The sequence below is a fragment of the Archocentrus centrarchus genome, chromosome 22 (genome assembly GCF_007364275.1).
Source record: "Archocentrus centrarchus isolate MPI-CPG fArcCen1 chromosome 22, fArcCen1, whole genome shotgun sequence".
NCBI classification, from domain to species: Eukaryota; Metazoa; Chordata; class Actinopteri; order Cichliformes; family Cichlidae; genus Archocentrus; species Archocentrus centrarchus.
The window spans coordinates 25,212,426-25,234,509 of record NC_044367.1 but is presented as its reverse complement, the minus strand read 5'-3'; the positions used below and the strand labels follow the sequence as shown (position 1 = coordinate 25,234,509).

At 40.6% G+C, this 22,084-nt stretch overlaps 1 pseudogene; it reads right to left on the bottom strand.

The window, feature by feature from the left end:
* Positions 1-321: 321 nt before the first annotated feature.
* LOC115772781 (heat shock protein 30-like) lies at positions 322-16,630 on the bottom strand (annotated as a pseudogene).
* Positions 16,631-22,084: the final 5,454 nt, after the last annotated feature.

Below are 22,084 nucleotides of genomic sequence, written 5' to 3'. Positions count from 1 at the left end.
TTCTATAAAAATTTAATATCTGCCACTGCCCCTAACAGGCAATAGTCATTTTTTATTGTCAAGTGGACCCTGGTGCAGATACTGTTGGAAGGCAGCTGAGGAATTAGCCGGGCTGGGAAAAGGGTTGGAGGGGATCTAGGCTAGCACCAGGAATACTTAGGATGAAGCTTGTGCTGGTCCTGAAATAAGTAGGGCCAAGCAGAGCGCAGAGAGATGCAAAGCAAAGCTGAAGAAGGGTCCAAGGAGCAGGGAATGGACACGAGAAAAACAGGGCAGAACCGTGACAGGATAGTAAACAAATGTCTGGAACCTCGACTTGCATCAGTAAACTTCTGGCAGCATGGTGGCAGCACAGCTAAAGAGGGCCTGATGGGAGAAGAAGTTGAAACTGGTGATGCTCTGCTCAGGTTCCAGAGCACCTGTGTCCACGTCTGCGATCAAATACACAGAAAGACACCAGAAGAGAGACAGACAGGCAGGAGTGGAGACAAAAGGAGAGAATGTGACATATATGGGCCTTTGGGACAGTTGCACTTTATTTTAAAGGATGTCCTCACCTTTAAAATAAAGACCAACGTAACAAGCACTTTAGTGCTTTGTATCAAATTACACAAAGGCAGAAAAATATGATCTTTATTAGACTGAAAACAAGCAGTCCTAACATATGACATGTTGCATCTAAATAGAAATCATAGTGCCTCTGATTTAAAATATGCTAAACTGAATTATTGTGGGTAAAAATGAATTATTTGCTTTCTTGCCAAGCCTTTTTCTAAATGACTGAACTCTCTGAACTATAGGTCACAATAACAGCCTTGCAGAAGATAGTCTCACGTTTTTTGGTATGTATAGTTTCAAATTTTGTGGACATGACACCACTGACATTTATAAATCTGCATTTTTGCAAAAGTAAAAGAAACAATATAGAAAATAGGTGGAGACAAAATGCAATATTTTATAAAAGCGCCTTCCTGAAAAACGTCCTCAGGACAAACATGTCTGAAAGATCTGATTGGCTTGACAAAAGGTACAGCTTGAACAAGGTCTGCAGGTGCCTTTGGAGACACCTGTACAGACTGTCAGTCACAGACAGGCGTCTGGCATGGTAGTTGACCTGACTGGTGCTGGAAAGGCATTGAAGCACAACATGGGTTTTGCCCAATGTGGCATTCTCAGAGCACAGCTGTCATAAGTAGCAAGTCTTTGACAGCGATACAAGTTCACAGAGCTGTTTGAAGCTGATTTTCTGGTAGATGTTGCTATTAAATTCTTTACAGTTGAACTTTCAGCATTTGCAGTGACATCACTGGATGATATTTTGTTTGAGCATTAACACAACATATTCCATCCTAGTTTCCTCTCCAAAGCAGTTTGGTATTGTGGCAACCATTTAGCTCAGCTCCCCACGGTGTGAGGCAGGACATTTTCCTGTCTCCTGCCTGACTTCATCTTCCCGATCCCATTCTAAATACTGCCTGTCCACCAGTTAAACCATTCCACACTATCTTTGTACTCTCATCCAGATGTCCCAGCCTTGCTTTTTGTCCTGCCTGTTTTTGATTACAGTTTTAACATTTGCCTATTAACATGCTCAACTTTTGGGTTGTGTCACCATCCTGCTTGCTCATCTATCATATTACTGTCCATCCTTATTTAGTAATTTGTGTATTCTAGACTCTTTTCCTTCCTTCTTAATCCCTCCTACCCAAGGTGCTAGTTGATGAAGCAAGAAAGAGGCACAACAGAAGAGAAGATGCGCTGCTGCATCTTCTTTTCATCAGAATCACAGCCTTTATGCCAGATCGTAGTTATTAAAAGTCTGAAAAAATTACACATGTGCTTCTGTCCTGCTCGGTCCTCTACTAGAGTTGCATTTTAGGAATTATAATATTCTTTAAGGAGGTGAGCTGAAAAAGATTTCTTAGTCACAGTGACTGGCAGAAATAGTTATTTTGGTCAATAAAGCAAAACCAAAAAGAAAAGAGCAGGAAGACAGTGTGAGTAGTGTTTATGATCCTTTTTACAAAATACTATAGTATTCACACTCCTTCATATACAGTGATTTATTGTATGTCTACTAATGCTGAGTGCTCTATAGCATCTGCAAAACGAAATGTATTTTATGGAGCTATATTCTCTAAATTTATGGCTAACAGTAAAAATACCTGTATCCTCTAAATTATTGGATTCAGTCTCCTGGCACACACACACACATATGGCAACCAGCAATTGGCGTGTTGAATGGGTGAGATCCTTAGCGCCTCCACATCAGTGTGCTTGATCTTTAAACAGTGAGAATAAGTGTGACTCACAGATTCCTGACACTGTGAAAATTCAAACTATTAGTTTGAGGGTAAAAACAACAAGAGAAGCTTCCTTTAACGAGGTGGCACAACGCATTCACAGCAGTTTGTGGGCTACATTATTAGGGAGTCAACTCACTGACAACAAGTCATAGGAATGCAAGAGAGGAATATTTTGGGGGTGATTTCATAAAAATTGTGTGCTTGGAACTTAGTGGAAGTAAAGTATCCTGTACATATTGTATAGTTTTTGTTTGTAGTTTGAAATGTTTTGTCTGTCATCAGGGGACTGAAAGTTCAACTTCCAATATATGGAACTAATTCTCAGTTGTTTGTTGATCCATCATATATCCCAACAACTGCTGGATGGATTGGCTCTCATGTCCCCCATAAGATGAAAGCATCTGACAATTCCCAAACCTGGTGCCACAGACAGGCAGGGGACAGACTGAGACAGTCTTTGTGCGTGCCTCTGTAGTTGCACCACCAGTCTGACATTTATGATGCTGGATGGGCATGAAATTTAGTAGATACATACTTATTCCCCACAAAGTGAAGTTTATGGACTTTGACCCCCATGAGGCAATTTATGAAACATTTGGGTCACATTTTCTGCTACTGTGAAGAACTCTGCAAGTAGAAAATTAACTTCTCTCCCAAAGGCATAAACTTAAAGCCCAAACTTTATTTCAATATTTTAAGCATGATTAGTCTATAATTACTTTTTATAATGTAAAAGAAAAAAGAATCTAAGCAGCTTCCAGCAGAAGGAGGGCAGGCAGATGAGTGCTGCAACAGGTAAATCCCCTTTTAGTGCGGGCCAGGTAATAGGTGGCATATTGGGTTATCTGTTTTAATATTTTCATTGATGTTTATGATTATATTTGAATCTGACAGGAACACTTTGACAGGCCTGTGTAGATTGGAAAATGTATTATGTTTTGCATTATGAGGGTGACATGGTGTGCCTTTTCCACAGGCCTGTTAGTAACTGCACATTTACAACCAATACTGTCTGTTAAGATGCTGAAATCAATCATGTTGCATCCACGTGAAATATGAATCTCCAGCCACACAACCTCTCCCCCTGTTTATTGACCTGGTAAATTTATGACCCCTATAAACCACTAGTGTATGCCTAATAGCCTCTATATTTGATAATAACAGGCTACTGAGCATGCATGCCACATAAATGTGTGGCATTTTATGTAGGTGGGTTTTATATCCTTTGCATGTCCTCATGTCTTGAATTCTGAAGCATATTTGGCCACCTTGCATCCCTCTCTCTCCTTCTCTTGTTTGTTCCATCAATTAGATTACTTATCCACCACAGGGAGATATGCTGTGATATTGATTTACATTGCTCATAAATAATCACATTCATGCTCACATCTCTCTGTCTCCCTCTGTATTTCAGAGACAATCTAAGCACTTATTAAAGGGCTTCAACACCAGAGATTACCATAGCAAGAGTGGGGCAAGACTACATGTCTTTACCCAGGTCTTTGAAAAACAAGTTCACCTGCACACCAAAGGTTTTTCACCTGGTGAAAAACTGATATCTCCCCATTTTTAGCTTCACGGAGTGACGAGGCTGCACTAGACTTGCAGAAGCAGCACGTCTCTGCAAAGCAGGCCGGGATTGTATCCTGTTGCTTTTGTAATATCTTACTGTTACTGTTTATATCCTCTCGCAAGTGTTTTGTGGATCTGCAGCTCTCTTGTCATTTGTTTCAGGATGCTTTTTTGAAGAAAGTAATTGTGTGTTTGCACTGCGCTGCTACCCAAGCCGCCCAGCCCAACTTTCTGCTCAGTCATTCTTTATATAAGCTGTTTGCTTAGGCATCTCTTTGGGGTGGAAGCTGAGCTTCTAGTCAGAGCTGTCACCGGCTGCTTGTGGATTCATATTTTCTCAGCTCGGTTTCTGCTCTGCTGCTGTGCTTGTTGGCATGAGCTTTAGACAGACTGATTCAATTTAGGTATTAAAGCCTTTTTTAATACAGCCAAAAAGTTACAGTCTGAATTGGGTAGCAGTAAAATACCTGCTGGATCACGCTGACACTTAAATATAAAAAGCAAAAATAAATCCTTGAAGTGCAGTCTTGATTACTAAGAATATGATATGAATAAGAATATGGTATGTGGACTGTAATATAATATAGCTCAAAGTAGCAGTGTGCATCTGGTAGATGGGTCAAATTGAAGTCAGATCACATTCTCACTGTAAATAAACCACCTTGGAGTTTATTTGGAGCCTGACTGAGAACACCTTCTCCAAAAGGTCTTGGTGTGGTTGTTTTGGTCAGCACATAGTGATTACCAGGTTAACATCTACACAAATGAACTGCACCAATGAGGAAAATGAACCAGAGCTTCTTTTTCCAGCTTGTGCATGTTTGAGGTCCATGGTGAAATCATAGATAGAAAGTTTTGTCCAGATTGCTCTCCTGGGTCTCTGCGCTCTTCTTTTTACTCCTCACTTTCCCTTCAACCTGCAACCAGTCACAGCAGATTACTGCCCCTCTCTGAGGGATTATTGAGCAGGCATCAAGACATTAAGAGTCTACTGAATCAGTCCCTGCTTTACAGCAGAAATATATGTTTATATTTTGGTAATAAGAAGTTTGTGCTTCAGATTTTTTGGATGAAATTCTTCTTTTTTTAACTTTTATTTCAGTCTGTTATATTTCACTGATTAATGGGTACCTGCATCTGTGCAACTCACCAGTACAGTTCATGGATTCAGCTAACAAACTAACAAACTTGCTAGTTTTAACTAATAACTGAGACTTACAAATAAATTCATTTATGCCTCCAAATCAACAGCATGGCAGAGGCCAAAATGCTAACACTGAGGCTTCAAAGCCACAACATCATGGTGCCTATCTTTTAAACCATATGTGTGAATGTAATGCATTTTGCAGTACAGCCCAACATTTACACATTTTTCTGTGCGACTGAGTGACACTAAAGTTGTTAGAGAAAAAATTCAATCATTTTTTTTTCCATGCTTGTTTGAGGTGTGAGCTTTTTCACATCCAGACAACATTAACCCAGCTAACACATATTAACTGAAAGCGTTGCAGTGTAGGACAACATGTCTGCAAGCTTTTACAAAGTGTGTGACAAAAAAACAGCAAATACTGTATACACTCTGGGATAAAGAAAGGGAAACCTGTAAATGACAGACTTCGCACTATGACAGACATTCTGCATTTGACTTGAATGCTGTTTCTTTCAGCATTTTCAAATCCTTTAAACTGATAATTCAAAGAACAGCTAACAGCTTCCCTAAAGGCTAAAAAAAAAAAAAAAAAGGCCGAATGGAGGCAAAGCTATTGCTGAAGCTCTTTTTGCTGTTGCTTTGTTGATAGAGAGCAGAGCAACTGTATATTCTAATGAAATGAAGTTTGAGAGTTTAAATCTGAGATAGCCTACGCATCCCGCTGTCGATCTCCACATACAAAGCATCCCTCCTGCCGCAGCTGAAGTTAGCCCAAAAAGAGTTTGTTTGTTTTTTTTATCCTTTCAATTCACTAAAACTGAACAGTTTCTTTTCTTTTTTGTTATTTCACATTGCTGATGCTAATGAATACAGAGACCTCACAGCTAATTCTGGTCTAACACTTTTCCACATCTTCTAAGATTTGGGCATTTTTTTATGCACCTATTTTTGCAACTTATGGATATTTCCATAGTCCAGCAGTGTGTCTTGCATTTGCACTCTCATTCTTTTCTTCTCTTTTCACTCTGGCAGACCCACTAGAACAAGAAAATGTACAGATACAGATTATTATAATCATGAGTATTCTACTGCAATGCCACTGCCATCAAGATGGAAGCATGATAAGAGAAGAAAAATGCAGATTAAATTGCAGTCTTCGTAATTTTAAGCACACACATTACTCATTTGGGTTTAAATGTGACAGCATCGGGTCCTTAACAAGCATCCATATGTGTTGGTTTTGGATCCATCTCATCTACCAATGCATCACTGTGCAGATGCCAGAGGACTGTGTGTAATGTTGATACAACAGGAGCTTTGACACCCTGAATAAGGACAGGCCAGGCACTCAAAAGTTGATATATTGTCTTAGTTAATAAAAAGGCAACAACCTGAATTCAGGGTCCATTAGTGAGGACGTTCACAATGAGCATTAAATTATTAAAGAAATATTCCCAAAGAGCTATTAGCTGTAAACTTGGCAGATCTCAGCAGGGTGTATAATGTGTCCTTACACATTTATAATAATGGAGAATAAAAGAAGAAGCAGCAGGCCTAGAAAATATCTAAGACCTGACACAGGCCCTGAGAGATACAGAGATGGCCTTCAATTATTCCAACTACTGTTTGCTGAAGGCCAAATTACACAAGAACTGGACTGAAAATCAGTGGCAAAAATTTTTGCTTCAAACCATCATCAGTATGTACAGAGGAGGTCAGGAGAGAGGTCCAACAGTGAGAAGCTGCAGCCACCTGTAAAACAAGGCAGAGGCTCTGTCATGGTTTGGGGCTGCATTTCAGCCAGTGTCAAAATTGATGGAATTATGAACACAGAAAAGTACCATCAGATTTTGATGCACTATGGAAAGTGTCTGATTGGCAACAGCTTCATTTTTCAGCATGGCAATAACCCCAAACACACTGCCAATGCAGTAAAAGCATGCCTGGATAGAAAAACACACAATGGGACACTGTGGGGAGGATTAGCCTCCCCAGAGCAGGGACCCCAAGATTATTGAAGCAGTGTGTGATCATCTAAAGGCAGCAAGCATCCAAAGAACTGCACCTGCTGCACCTGTTTCCCATTTTCCTACAAAAATATAAAGAAATGAGGGGTGGCTCAAGACTTTTGCACAGTAGTCTGTTGTTTAAGCGGAGGCATTTTGCAGGTAGTTTTACCAACAAACACAGTTTCTGGTAAGTTTTGTAAAGAATCTACTTCAGTTTTTCCTTACTTGGACAGTCCACTTCCTAAGCACAGTATCACGGTAACAATATCTCATGACACCCACCACTGACACACACACGCCCAGTTAACGCATTGCTCTGCTGTTGGGAAGTAAATCCCCACATGCACTACAAATTAGATCACTACAGCAACATGATGCTGCAATGACTGATTAAGGCAATTTTACAAATCACTCTCTGGTGATGATCTGAACACAGATGGAATCGGTTTACTCCTGCTGTATTTGTCACGTTAGAGCTATTTTAAAGGACTCTGTAGAAGTGGAGAACTCTGTTAGTTCTCCACTGGAGGAGAACAAAATCACTCAAATGATTATTTTCACCATCCATTAATCTCTGGATTATTTTTGTGACTTGTCAGTTAGGTCCACTGATACAGCAGAGAATAATTTTTAAAAAGAATTACTTTCCAAGGTCCAGTGTAAGGCCATCAAATAGTTGAAATATGTTCCTTATATTGTTTGTCATTTTTGTTTTAAAAATGAGGTAATGATTACGACTGTGGCAGCTCATGACTTCATGAAAGATCATGCTGTGCTCTTTTATTGCACATCAAAAAAAATGTACAAGTTTTATGAAGTCCAAAGTATTTTCACTTCATCCATCTCTTCTGCAACTCTTTAAAGGAATACATTTTAAATTGAAAATTTAAAGACAGGCAGGGCTCTGCGTTCAATCATTAGTTTATTCTTATTTATTATTAATCTCTGGCTTTCTTCCACAGTGTGTCTTCTGTCCTGTCTCCCTCCCCTCACCCCAAACCGGACTTCTGGAGGTTTATTCCTGTTAAAGGGGAGTTTTTCCTTCCCACTGTTGCCAAGTGCTTGCTCATAGAGGGGTGTTGGGGTTTTCTCTGTATTACCTTTACCTTACAATATATAGCCCCTCAAGGTGACTGTTGTTGTGATTTTGCACTATATAAATAAAACTGAATTGAATTGAATTAAAGTGGGATGCTATCCTTGTTTATTCTTCCACATGTAAGGATTACGCTGCAGTATTTCTTTTGGTATCAGGGTTGAAGCATTTTCTATCCTGAACACAAATCCTGTGACATATTGCAATATTATCTGATGCTGTTTTGTGTTTTGTTTTGTTTTTCCAGCCCTTCGTGTTATAGACTCAAGCAATAAGCCAGTATACCCAGGAAAGATGCTCTACCAGGGATCAGTTAGTCAGTGATGTATGTGTAAACCATACATCCACTCTGCATCACTGTCCACATCGCTGCAGCTCACTACAACAATTTCCTTCAAGTCCATTATGCGAGGCTGACTACATACTTTCTTTACATTTTGGTAATGCACTAACCACAAATCTGATTTCTTAGATATGTCCATTAAAAAAAATTCTAGCTAACAGCATCCTGCACTTTAGATCTTTTCCTCACTTTTGGCAGCAGAAGAGCTTCAACAACACACTCAGCTTGATGGCCAGCTGCCTGTCAGGCCTCTCCACCCAGCCCTGCTCTTTTCAGCTCTTCAGGCACCCAACCCAGTGCAAGAGCTGCTAGTTTATCAGTCTCTTCTTGAAATGATCATCCCCTTTTCTACAGCCTTCACTCCCTCTATCAGGCACTCTGTGATGTCCTTCGTGCTCTTATCCCTCATCCCTCCAGCCTCTTTTCTTCCCTGTGCATTTTGCCACTTTTTCAGACTTCCGCGCTTCGGAATTTTTTTCCTTGTGATTTAAAATGTTAAGCCTTTTGTCCTACAAGTAAACGTGCTGCATAAGTGACACTGTCACTTTGAGCTCTTTCTTATTTTCTTCTTGATATGCAAGGTTCACATTCAATAGTCTGTACTCAAAATAAGTAGTGCTTCTAAATCTCAGCAGTTCTAAAGAGTACTTTAAAATGCGTTTCCCACTCACCTATAAGAAGCCCTTGATGGCCTGCCATCAGGAGAAATCTTCTGTTTCTATTCCAAGGACACTTCAGGTTTTGGATGGGAACCATTAACTCTGTGGTTCCATGATGCCTCCATGACCTGAAAGAAGCACAACTTTCAGGTGCCCCTTTTTTTCATTATTTTTTTACTGTGGATCTCTGTAGTACCACTACATTACACTACATGTAAGTAGGCCTGTGCATACAACATACAGGATACCAAGGAAATAAAAAGAAAGGGCACTACTGGGAATTAGAATTGATAGTTTGGTTTTTAGTTCAGATTTTATTCCATTGTGTTTTAATTATTTAGTATTTCTTCAGTATATTGATCTTTTCCTGTCTGATTTTTTTTATTATGCCCCTATTATGGCAGAGATGTGGAGCACTACCACCACCCAGTGCTCTCTAGTGGGCCTGCAGAGGGCTGAGATGGCAGGTGAATCAGCAATAAAGGGAAAAAAAAGGGATCTGTTTACCTGCAGATTCTTTTTTTTTTTTAACTGTCCACTGAAACTGAGAGGTGACTGAATGCATTTGCCACACAATTGCTCACTGAGTTTTCTTTATTTTCCCTTTTAAAATAGTTGAGGGTGAACATTAGCTCTGCATAACCACAGGATTCTTTTAATCTGCAACATCAATCAAGATGCTTTTGTTTCTTTTATATTTAATTTTCTTTCTTTACTGGAAGGATATCAGCTTGGTGGCATAAAAAATAGTCCCAGTGGTCATCTAGAGCTGCATACAGACAGGCTATTGTCTGCATGGTGAAAGCTCAGAACCTGATGAGTATTCAAAAGAAGACACCACCACTGCTTCAAGCAATCAATGCAGCGACGTAGAGTTTGTAAGGATGTCACTGATTAGCAGACTGCAACAAGGGAGGCAGACAGGTGTCAGGTGCTTGTTAATGCCCACACAGGCAAGCACAATAAATAGTTTTCTTTTTGTTTACCCTGCAGTCATTTGATTTTCAGCACTTGCTACTGGCAGCAATCAACATTGCTTTTTTTGGGGGGGGGTGCTTTTGCACACACAAATTCATCACCAGGTAAAGCACTTAACTTTACCACAGACTAACATGTGAAGCATCATTATAGTACCAACACGAGAGCCGTTGCAGCTTCTGCAGGTGTAAATAAAACAGATTATCTCGCAAATTCAGATTCACAGTTTAGGCACGTCCCTTCTGCACATTGGTATTCAACCACATTAAGCCTCATTTGATGTGATGTACTTTAATTTTTGAAGGATGAAAGTGTCTTTTGCCCTCTGGTTTGGGTGCAAAAAAATCAGCCAGCATGTGGGATTAAGTGTCTTGCTCAAGGACACTTCTGTAGAAAGCCAGCCCTTCTGCTAAAAAGCTGATCTCACGAGCCACGGGGAAATGCTGCAGCTTGGTTAGTACATGGATGGAACAACTAATACCCATGTGGCAATTTTCACTCATTATAGGCAGTTCATTTGTCGTGGACTGTTGAAAATACTCCCATAAAAAATGCGCATGATTAATTCTGTGGATTATCTATTCAGCTCTGTTGTACTAGGCACAAATTCTGAAAAGAGATTATTAATTTGGAATGCTGTGGGCAGCACAAATTCCATTCAACTCATCTAAAACTCATCTAAAAACCTAAAAACTCTAAATTACCTCCAAGGGAAGATACCACTGGAGGTTAATGTGACAACTGACAATTCAAATAGCCAGACAGGCGAGAGGTGTGTGATTGATCTCTGGGATTTCTGGGATTTTAGAGCAATCCAATAGTTTTCATGTTTTCTGATTTTATTCTTTCCTTTGCTTTCCGCTTTTATTTTTGAAAGGTTGAGTTTTCCTGGTGTTCCTATGTGCTTCCTGTCTCTCCCTGTGTCTCGGTCACTTCATTCAGTTTGGTTACTTTTGTGGGTTTTAATCTTGTTTTGATTTTTATTTCCTGTAACTCAGTGCATGCAAAACATCAGCTCCTTTTAATATTTAGACATAACACAGATTATATTTTCATGGACCTTTTTCTTTTTAATATATGTGAAGTTGTAGAAACACATTGGGACCATAAGCCTAGTGCACTCCTAGCGCTGATCCCAAGCCCAGATAAATGAGGAAGGTTGCATTAGGAAGGGCTTCAAGTCTAAAATCTTCACCACAGCAAATATGTGGATCATCAAGAATGAGATTTCATACTGGATCAGTCAAGGCTCAGATTAACAACACACTGGAGCATTTGGCCAGTAGGGTACGGTTAGGGTTGGATGGAAGCCGATGATTTGCTGTGGTGACCCCTAAAGGGAACAACGAGGAGGAGAAGGAGAGGAAGAAAAAGAAGGCGGAGGAGGTCTGTGTCTGTGGGTGGTCTGCATATACAGGTCACACAGTGTTTTGTTTTGTTTTTTAACTACACCAGTAATTTAAATAAAAGTGGGTTTTCTTTCCAAATTATTACAACTCAAAATGTGAAATCTGTAATTTACAAAAGCACTCAGATGGGGGGCTGTAGCACTCCAAACTGGGGTCAGCTGCATCCTGCCTGCTTCAACTATCTTTGAGAACTGTGTGTGTGTGTGTGTGTGTGTGTGTGTGTGTGTGTGTGTGTGTGTGTGTGTGTGTGTGTGTGTGTGTGTGTGTGTGTGAGAGAGAGAGAGAGAGAGAGACAGAGAGAGAGAATAGCTGACCCAATAGTCACTCTAACAAAGCTTAGATGTCTTCTGTCTTCTGCAATGAGGCCTTAATGGTGAGGTGGGTGGAGGCCAGCCACAGTAATAGACATGACAGCCCACTTTGAGTTTACCAAACAGCATTTGAAGGACTCTGAGAGCACTCGAAAAAGAAACTCTCTGGTGTAAATTAAGCCTTTTGGTGAGAACTCTGAGCAAATTGTCTGGCAAACAGCAGGTACAGCTCATTACCTGATAATACCATCCATAAATAAAGTACAGTGGGGACAGTGTCATGTTATGTGGGTGCTTCTCAGCAGTGAGGACTAAAGGAAAGATATGTCTGTGTAGATTCTCAGTCATCCAGGTCATAGTAGTCTCTGGAGCTTGAAAAAGGCGACTGGACTTCTTTTTGTTTCTTGAAGACGTTTCACCTCTCATCCGAAAGGCTTCTTCAGTTCTCAACCAAATGGTGGAGAGACCCAGGTATTTAAACCCCTGTGGGCGTAGTCCCCTGGAGGTGGTTATGACCCTCTATTGATCATGTGCGTGAACACATGTGCCCAGGTGTGAAGAGGGCGTGGGTCATATTTAATCAGTGGTTTCAGTTGAAACCAATTTAGGACTCCGCTCCATTGTTTCCTGTGGCCTATTGAGGTCACTGGAACAAAGGTGTGAATGGGGGTTGAGACGTCTGGGAAGGGAGCTCAGGACAGCACTGTAAGCGGGGGAAAGTTGGTGACGTAATCCACCTCCTCTGTTCAATGATGGTTGTTCACAGTGGACATAGATGGCTTCTTTCACTCCTCTTTCAAACCATCTGTTTTCCCTGTCCAAAATGTGAACATTGGCATCCTCAAAAGAGTGCCCTTTTTCCTTCAGATGCAGATGTACTGCTGAATCTTGTCCTGTCGAGGTGGCTCTTCTATGTTGTGCCATTCGTTTGTGAAGAGGCTGTTTGGTTTCACCAATGTAGAGGTCCGAGCACTCTTCACTGCACTGAACAGCATACACTACATCGCTGATCTTGTGTTTGGCGGGTTTGTCCTTGGGATGAACCAGTTTTTGTCTTAGGGTGTGACTTGGTTTGAAGTATACTGGGATGTCATGCTTGGAGAAAATTCTTCTGAGTTTCTCTGACAAGCCTGACACATAAGGGATGACAATGTTTTTCTTCTTGTCCTTCCCATTCTCTGTAGTTTGTGTTTGGCCTTCATTCCTGTGCATCTTAGCTGATTTGATGAAGGCCCAGTCGGGGTAACCGCATGTTTTGAGGGCTTTCTTAATGTGTGTGTGTTCCTTATGCTTCCCTTCTGCCTTAGAGGGAACACTTTCCGCACGGTGTTGTAGGGTCCTGATCACCCCAAGTTTGTGTTCCAGAGGGTGGTGGGAGTCAAAGAGGAGATACTGGTCTGCGTGTGTGGGCTTCCGGTAAACTTCAATGTTGAGGCTTCCATCTTCCTCGATAAGCACTGCACAGTCCAGGAATGGTAACTTGTTATCTCTGGTGTCCTCCCTGGTAAAACGTATGTATTTATCCACTGAGTTAATGTGACGAGTGAAGGCTTCTACTTCTTGGGTTTTGATTTTGACCCAGGTGTCATCTACATATCTGTACCAGTGGCTAGGTGCCATCCCTTTGAAAGAACCAAGAGCTTTACTTTCCACTTCCTCCATGTAAAGGTTGGCTACAATGGGAGACACTGGGGAGCCCATGGCACATCCATGCTTCTGTCTGTAGAATCCATCATTGTATTTAAAATATGTTGTGGTAAGGCAGAGATCTAAAAGTGCACAAATCTGATCTGGGGTGAAGCTGGTTCTGTTCAGTAGGGAATCGTCTTCCTGTAGTCGTCTTCTGACGGTCTCCACTGCCTCAGTTGTGGGTATGCAAGTGAAAAGTGAAACCACATCAAAGGACACCATGGTTTCATCTGGATCCAGTACAAGATTCTGGACCTTGTTAGTAAAATCTGTAGAGTTTTCAATGTGGTGGGGTGTGATGCCAACAAGCGGTGATAAGATGGTGGCGAGGTGTTTGGAAATGTTGTAGGTGACCGAGTTTATACTGCTGATAATGGGTCGAAGTGGGACTCCTTCTTTGTGGATCTTTGGGAGTCCATAAATGCATGGAGTGGCTTCTCCAGGGTACAGGCGGTAGTAAGTGGGGCGGTCAATGGCTTTTTCCTTTTCAAGTTGTTGCAGGCAGCAAACAACTTTTTTCTTGTAGTTGCTTGTGGGATCACGTCTCAAGACCTCATAAGTATTGTTGTCACTGAGGAGTGTAGTAATTTTGTTGTGGTAATCCGATGAATTCAGCACAACCGTGCACCTCCCCTTGTCGGCTGGCAGTATGGTGATGTTTTGATCCTTGCTTAGGGCTGTGATGGCCTTCTTCTCCTGAATGGTGAGGTTGGATGGAGGAAGTCTTGCACTGGAGAGAGTGGCTGAAACTTTCATCCTGATCTGTTCTGCTACAGGATGAGAAAGTTTGTTATTTCTTATAGCGGTTTCTGTTGCTGTGATGAGGTCTACTATAGGAAGCTGTTGTGTGTTTTTTTTTCAAGCTCCAGAGACTAAAGGAAAGATAATTGCAGCCAGTTGCAGAGAAGAAAATCAGGTCCTGAATGCAGCAACAGGAGACTGAAGTGACCATCCTCAATGATCTAGCGCATGCGGCCTATGGAATGCTGACAAGGTTTCAGTGGTTTCCAGCCTGTTTGAGTGGCCCATACTTAAATCCCATAAAACATCTGTGGATAGACCGGGAAACAGCAGTTCACAGATTCTTCCCATCAAATCTGCCAAAGCAGAACGTTCTCACTAATCAGGAAGACTGGGATAAACCGCTCGATTCAAAGAAAGCTTAACATTATAATCGCTGTTGAAGGGGATTCCAGAAAGAGCAAAATCCAAAAATTAACAAGTCAATCATACTTTTACATTGTCATCATGGGTTGTTGAATGTACACTGGTGGGGCAAAAGGGCAGTTTGTATGAGATGAATGTGCTGTTTCTAATAATAAAAGTTGTGTATTGTTGCTTTAATAATTAGGGGGCCAAGTAAAGCACCTTACGTGTCACTCAGCCCAGTTACTTTAACGGGGTTTTTTCCACTTATTTCTTCTTTAACTGGTAAAAATAGCCATTCATGTTAAAAATGAATGTGCCATTTGCTGAACAACATGTAATTCATGGCATAGATGTGGGCTGTTACTAAATTTGATGTGTGTTTTCTTTTTCCACTTCCACTTACGCTTGGATAATCATGTTAAGACAATGTGTAATTACCCAGAAGATGTGCAAACACCAGACTGAGTGTGAGCTGTGGAGACTAAAACATCAGCGCCTCATCTTGTTGACAAGCCATCATCAAAGCTTTTATTCCAGCAGAAATCATCAGGGGAATATTTTAAGGTAGTTTGTGCTGGAATAGTTTAAACTTTTAGCATTAAAGCTGTAATACAGTGTTTTGCCTTCTCATTATAATAAGAAAAAGTCTAACTTCACTTGAAATACATTATATTTAGTCAGTTGGGAAAGATAAACACTCTCACTGGAGCTCCTTTTCATATTCAGCTCTCTCAGCCTCCTCCACACACTTTTAGATGCATGGATATGAAACTTCCCACCTGGATCCAGGTAGCAGGTAACATCTTCAATGTTCAAGCCTTCAGGCAGATCAAAGTCCTGTCTGAACTCCTGCCGCCTGTAGGAGCAGCATCCTTTTTCTTCTGTTTTTCCCACTTAGCTTCCTGCCTACCTGCCTGACAGACAGCATGTCTGTGGTCAGGTCAAACTGCTCTCCCTCCTCCTGCAGCAGGTAGGAGTCTGCAGTGGCATGGAAAGATGTGTCTCCTCTAAGATTTTGTATTGAAGTTTGCACATCAGCTCCAGGCTGCTGCGCAGGTCCTGCTGATTTCACTGCAGGAGATCCTGCTGGCAGGGCAAAGGTCTCACTTCTGGTTGCGGACTGCATGCAGGCTGAGCAGAGTCCATGAATGGACTGAGGACCGCATGGAGTCCATGAGCAAAGTATCTTCAGTGTGTGTTTAGTTCTGAGTCACTGAACTGTCTAATCATTACCACAACTCTCCACTGTGTGGAGCTGCTATTCTGGAGAGCTGACACCCGCAGATCATTACTGTCCCAATTTTATGGTGAATTACACGCATTAAAATGAAGATTAGTGACACACTTTAGAGGCTTTTTGCACACTATTAATTGTAGTCAAATCATGAAAACCTTACTTTTGTTTCTAACTGGTGTAAAATATCTTTTGGCTTTGTAATTGTAATTAGGGCCTGAGCACTGACCGTGAAAAGCCCGTTTGGAGGTGCTTCTTTTATTTTTATTCAGATTTTTTTTTTTAAGCCTGTCATGTCTGGCAGTTTTTGCAAACAGAATCATGATCCAAATGCATTATTGTACCAAACATATTCGCTTTTACAAGAAGAGCTCTATAAGGTCCCCATAGGCTACTCTTGTTAATGTTTGCTTTTATTCATTCATTTTGTTTGTTGTCCACAAAATATGACTGCCAGGTCTGACAGGCAGGAAGGAAAGAGTGAGAAGTGTGTGTGTGTGTGTGTGTGTGTGTGGGGGGGGGGGGGGGGGGGGGGGGGGACAGAACAAATAAGGGAACAGACCTTTGTATACATATATACAGGCCACAACCCCCAAGTGAGCAGGCCAACAGTCACGCCAAGACATCCGATCACATACCCCGGGACCCACAGGCACCCACATCCCAGGGGAGATAGCATCGATCAGTGGGGAGCGATAGGGAGGGGTAACTCCCAGGTGACACATCCTATAGGGGCCAAGACTCAGTAAGCCACATGCCCAGGCCCAACTGTACACGTGCACACACATATATACCCGTCGCACACTCATGCACACACAGACCTTGCATAGACACTATTTTTATTCTGATTATTATTGACTCAAATTAATCATAAGTTTGAGGTCTTAAAATATCCCAGAGCTGTTCAACAGAGGTGAACCTATTTATAATTTTTTTTCTAGTAGAGAATGCACTCATACCTGCTGAAAGAATCACAAAAAATTACCTTTTACTCTACAATATTACATTTACATACTGAAGCATTATTCTTCACCTTTCAGGTAACCACAGGCTCTCTGTACTTCTCTGGTCTTTATAGTTTGTTAGTCTTAAGTTAATGGTTGTTGGCCAGTCACTGGTCACTTTGTAAAATACACCCACATGATCTAATGAAATCCAATACAATAAATCTGCTTTGAATTCTACATTTATGTTTTGTTATTGAGGTTCCAGTGAGTGGCAGTGATGTTCTCATCTACATGATATTGAATATTTCTAATATGTTGTCCATACTGTGGAAAGTTTTGTGAAAGTAGAATTTATGGGAAAGCAGTGTGAGTACTGAGATTGTACAGAGTGAAAGTGGAGCGTTTTAGCCGTGTATTTTAGGGGGGTTCCTGTACTTATGTGCGTATTGTTTCTTGCATCTGGGTTTTTTTGTTTTTTTTTTCATAAGGTGGCTCTGGTGGTTTTAGTGATTATTTTCTAAGATTTGTATGAATTTATTTATCTTTTATGTGGAAATACATCTGATGACACAAAGTAACCATTCCCTTAAAGATAAAAGCCTTCCTGGTTCTTACAAAATCACATTACAGATTACAGTGATACCAATTACTGTATTAAACTGAAAGACTTTTGAGATAAAACAGAACTGAAAGAAAAAACAGATTAGCATTGTGAATTAAAGTATTAAGTAGAATTCAGCTCAGTGGTGCTGTGCTGATTCATCGTATTGCTATATATCCTGTTGATAAGAGGAACTGAATGACCATGCTGCTCACTGAACCTGCAGAAATTGCAATCAAATTGCAATTTTTAAAGTCTGTAAATCATACAGTGTGCAGACAGGAAGGTGACCTGCATGAGTGCAGAGAATAAACTGTATCCACCAGTGACATGCAGTCAGGTGAGGCAGGTGAGGCAGTGACTCACCTGTCACCTGTCACAAGTAAAATACTAACAATGATAAGAGAAAATACATTTGACCACTTGACTATTCTATAAAACTGTTTTATAAAACTTTTCTGAATTATTTCAACACTTTAATGGTTAAAATCGCGGAATTTACGCATCGCCTGTTCAAACGCGAGGTGAAGCAGTGCAGAGCTGTGTCTCACCACTGGTGGCGCTGTGTCACATACAATAAATAAAGCAGGCGGTTGGCGCATGCCGATTGCTGTCTCTCTTTATATCGCCAATATACATGTTTGATTACACATGTGCTACACATGCTGATGTTCCACAGTCTGTCTAATATATTGAATGAATGTGTGTGACATAAAAATAAAAAAAAGCTGCTCTGGCCAAAAATGCAAAAAAAAAAAATAATAATAATAAAATAAAATAAAAAAATAAAATAAAAATAAAATACACAGGGTGAGTCAGAAAGTACCGTGCCGCACCGATAGGGGTGCAGAGTAACGGAGATATTCGTGGAGAAGGATAGGCGCATGGACTTCATCTTCAAACCAAGGTAATATAATACATGTTTTTTATTTATTTATTTATTTAAAAAGAGAGATCACCCCCCCCCCCCCCCCCCCAATAAAAAGGTTGACCTTACATTAAATATTTTGTTTTTCTTGCCATCATTGTTGAACAGTATGAAGTTGATTAAAGCATAATTAATCATTAGCATACTTAAAATTGAAATATAAGCTTCTATTTTGGGTTCATATATGTGAACATCCGACTCCAGACGAGTCAGTGCCTCACCCATCACAAACCTCACTGCATGTCACTGGTATCCACTGCATCTCAGGTGTGATATCTGCAACAGCTTGGTGCAATGTTTTGGTGAATAATAATTGAGGACAACATATGTTTACAAAAAACATTAATGTCAAAAGGGTGATGTTCATGTTTCCAAAGGTTACTGTTGGATATTTTTATCACGCTGATATTGGTATTTTACTGTCATTATTCTATATCATTTATTAGTTCCTATATTAATCACACATACTGGATTAATGGTCACATTTTATATTGTTTGTCACCTATATTGTCACTCACACACTGGAACACTGCATGCTTTAGGTGAGTGGAAAAGACTGAGGCCTGCTCGGCTCAGGGCTTCATTTTTTACCCTTAGTAAAACCACACTCATTCATATTTAGAGTCTCACTTTTATCCACTGTGCACTTTTGACACTATATCACCAATTTAATAAAGGTCAAGTTGCTGGGAACTGTGTGTCCCGAATCTGGGGTTTGATGTCCCACCTGCGTTAATTTAATAATGCAGGGGAGTAAATTTGTATACTAAGATAAGACCGCCCTAAAAGTGTGTTTAATAATGAGGAGTCATGGACAGCTGTGTGGGGGAGTATTTCTGTGGGAGGTATTTTCATGTGGGAAAGTTGTTCATTTTGACTTCTTCTTCTTTCACCCTTTTTACTCACTTTTTCACTCACTACTCTCTTCCACTCTTTTTTACTTTACTTCTCACTTCTTACCTTTTAACTTGGCTCACTGTACTGTACTCCTCCTGTTCCTGCATCTTTCTCTGTCTCTGTGTTTCTCTCTTATTCTCTCTGTCTGTGTGTGCGTGTATATCTCAGTCTTAACTACTGTCTGTGTTTTGGTCTTTGTCTGTGTTTTGTGTAACTAAGATGTCTAATAAACAGCCTGCACCGGAACCTGTTCATCCCAGTGATTTATTGGAAACTTTAGATTTAATTGGGTTTGACTTTGCAGCCAAAAGGAACATGGAGACCCTTAAAAATGTTGCCAACATTACCTACTTACAAAGAATATGACGAATTAACATATAATTTACTTGAGCAGGGGACAGCCTCATATAAGACTCTGAAGACACTGCAGCTCCTGATTATGCAGCAATTAGTTCTTTAATGCAGAGCTGTAGGGCAGGTTTATAGGTGTGACTTAAGTGTGATGCACAGCTACACTGCCCCTTTCCTCATTTGTTTGTTTGTTTTTGCATATTTGTCACACTTAAATGTTTCAGATCATCAAACAAATTTTAATAGTGAACAAAGAGAACCTGAGTAAATACAAAATCATGATTCATTTATTAAGTGAAAAAAGCTGCCCAAACCTATCTGGCCCTGTGTGAAAAAAGTAATTTCCTCTAAACCTAATAATTGGTTGTGCCACTCTTGGCAGAAAGAAGTGCAGTCAAATGTTTTTGATAACTGGCACTGAGTCAAATCACTGTGGAGGAACTTTGGCCCACTCTTCTTTGCAGAATTGTCCTAATTCAGCCACATTGGAGGGGTTTCCAGCATGAACAGCCTGTTTGAGATCACGCCAAAGCATCTCAACCAGATTTAAGGCCAGACTTTGACTAGGCCACTACAAAACCTTCATTTTGTTTTGTTTTTTCAAAGCATTGTGTTTCAGATCATTATCTTGCTGCATAGCCCAAGTGTGATTGAACTTCAGGGCATGAACTGATGGCTGGACATTTTTCTGGTAGAGCAGAATTTATGTTTCCATTACAGCAAGTCGCCCTGAAGCAGCAAACCAGCCCCAGACCATCACACTACCACCATGTTTGACTGTTGGTCTGATGTTCTTTTTATGAAATGCTGTGATAGATTTATGGCAGATGTGACGGGACTCAAACCTTCTACAAAGTTCAGCTTTTGTCTCATGAACTCTGACCTTAACTGAGACCAGTGAGCCCTGCAGTTTTTTAGATGTTGTTCTGTGTTGTTCTGTGACATCCTGGATGAATCGTTGATACCCTCTTGGAGTAATTTGAGTAGGCTGGCAAATCCTGGGAAGGTTCACCACAGCTCCAAGTTTTCTCCGTTTGTGGATAATGGATCTTACTGTGGTTCACTGGAGTCCAAAAGCCTTAGAAATGGTTTGTAACCCTTTCCAGACTGATAGATGTCAGTGACTTTGTTTCTCAACTGTTTCTTTAGATCGTGCCATGATGTGTTGATCTTTGAGCTCTTTTAGCCTGTTTTACTTTGTCAGACAGGTTCTATTTAAATGATTTCATGATTTAGCAATTCTGTTAGTAATGAGGTCTGGGTGTGGCTAGAGAAACTGAACTCACCTTTCCAAAGAACGTGGTTAATCACGGTTAATTCAAACTTTAACAAGAAGGAGCAATTACTTTTTCAGACAGGCCCAGGTAGGTTTGGATAGCTTGTTTCCCTTAATTAATTAAATCATCTTTTAAAAACTAAATTTTGTATTTACTCAGGTTATCTTTGTCTAATATTAAAATGTGTTTGATTATCTGAAACATTTGGTCACTTTAAGTTTAAGTTAGGCAATCCTGCATTATGAATATAAAATTTCTCTAATGTAAAACGAATAGACATAAAGAGGTTTAACATGTCCATCAGAGAAATGAGGGTATGGTATATAAGGAATTGAACATAAAATAAGCACATTAAAGAAAAGAGAAGAAAATGAATAGGGGAAAATAATTGTTGGTTTTGCTATACATATTTCATCTCTTTTCAGAGACTTCATTTTTGGGGTTTCCATTATAGTTTCTAGGCAACACAGAGGCGTAGTGGTTAGTACTGTTACCTCACAGCAACAAGGCCCTGGATTCAAATCCATCTGAAATTCTGGAGTGGTGGCCTAGGGGAGAAGAAGAGGGTTCATCACTGAGAGGACCCTGGTTCAAATCCTCGGGCTGGCATCACTGTGGGTCCCTGAGCAAGCCCACCCCCCCCAGGTTGCTCCCCGGGTGCCCTTTGGCTGCCCTCTGCTCCATGCTGTGCTGTGTGTACTACATACTCCATGTGTGTGATGGGTTAAATGCAGAGAATGAATTTCACTGCATGTATATGTATGTGACAAATAAAGCTCTTTCTTCTTCTTCTCTTTCTTAAATCATCAGTGTGGAGTTTGCATGTTTTCTCCGGGTACTCCGGCTTTTTCCCACAGTCCAAAGACATGCAATTAGTGGGGTTAGGTTAATTGATTATTCTAAATTGCCCAAAGGTGCAAATGGTTGTTTGTCTCTCTGTGTTAGTCCTGTGACAGACTGGTGTCCTGTACAGAGTGTACCCTGCCTCTTGCCCTATAGCAGCTGGGATAGGCTCCAGCCCTCCAGCAACCCTGAATTGGATAAGCGGAAGAGAATGGATGGATTAGTTGCCTGGGAAGATGGGTGGAGACCTTGTAATTTTATATTCTTCATTAGGCCAGTTTTTACCTGTCTGCCTGAAAAAGGCTGATGGGGTATTGTCATCATTCCGCTGGGCA